We start from the raw sequence: 1,297 nt of genomic DNA on the forward strand, positions 1-1,297 counted from the left end.
CTTCACTGAATACACATTGTGCTTTTAACCAAGTTATAAAATCATTTGTTGTAATATCAGTGATCTGGTTGACCACTATATGCTCCAGACCAAAACGTGGCCTAACATCAGCAAGTAATAATCTTTATTAAAATTATTAGGAGCAAAAAGTTCATCAATATAATTTAGCAATTTCTCATTTATTGTAATAATAAGAAAATCAACATGATCTTCATAAAAATTTCGGTAATAGTAAAGCTTTTTAAAGAATCTGAGAAAATAAATAACACTGTCTTCACAGTTCCTGGTTTCTTTGAAAAACGTCTTAATACTTACAGGAAATGATCTGCAAGAATTTGTGTCTCATACTGGAATATATGCTCCAACATAAATCTTGTTTCATCAAACTTAACATTAGTGGATATATAGTAATCGATGAAATGTAACAATTATTTTTTCCGGTACATAACACGTTTCTAAACGTTATCTTGAGTTGATTCTGGGACCTTTAGTGTCCCCGCAGCCTGGTCCTCGACCAGGCCTCCACCCCAAGGAAGCAGCCCGTGACAGCTGATTAACTCCTAGGTACCTATTTACTGCTAGGTAACAGAGGCATAGGATGAAAGAAACTCTGCCCATCGTTTCTCGCCGGCTCCCGGGATCGAACCCGGGACCAAAAGATCACGTGTACAGCGTGCTGTCCGCTCGGCCGGCCTGCTCCCTAAGCAAACGGTTTCCCGTGGCGGGAATCGAACCCGGGCCTCGCGGGTGAGAGCCGCGTATCCTAGCCACTAGACTACATGGGAAATGTCATCAAATACATTTTCTTTAAAGTTTCTAAACACTTTTCCCCAACCATCCTCCTCAGTGTCCTTGGAATCTAGTACAAGCACCAAAACATTAAAGATAGAACAACATCAATCATATATAGAAAATGAATGGACAGCATTTGGTGGTAATTGTAAAAGTGATGATGGCTGCGAGTTAACAATTAAGTATCGAAAATTGCGAAAGAGAGAGAGTCTGCGTGTGTGTGTTTAAATCACAAAAACTAACACTTGATGAATAATGAAAAAACATATAACCACAAAATAAAAGAAAACGAGAAATTATATAAGAGTTTTCATGCACTGCAACATGTCTTAAGACGTATGTATTAAGAAATGCACTAGAGATAAATAGGTTATCTTGAGATGATTTCGGGGCTTATAGTGTCCCCGCGGCCCGGTCCTCGACCAGGCCTCCACCCCAAGGAAGCAGCCCGTGACAGCTGACTATCACCCAGTTACCTATTTTACTGCTAGGTAACAGGGGCATA

General features: G+C 39.9%; 1 non-coding gene across 1 annotated transcript; it reads right to left on the minus strand.

Moving 5' to 3' along the window:
- Positions 1-713: 713 nt before the first annotated feature.
- TRNAE-CUC (transfer RNA glutamic acid (anticodon CUC)) lies at positions 714-785 on the minus strand. The gene has a single exon. It is a non-coding gene; the product is annotated as a tRNA-Glu (tRNA).
- Between the last annotated feature and the right edge of the window lie 512 nt (positions 786-1,297).

Source organism: Procambarus clarkii, chromosome 37, assembly GCF_040958095.1.
Source record: "Procambarus clarkii isolate CNS0578487 chromosome 37, FALCON_Pclarkii_2.0, whole genome shotgun sequence".
In the NCBI taxonomy this organism is placed as follows: Eukaryota; Metazoa; Arthropoda; class Malacostraca; order Decapoda; family Cambaridae; genus Procambarus; species Procambarus clarkii.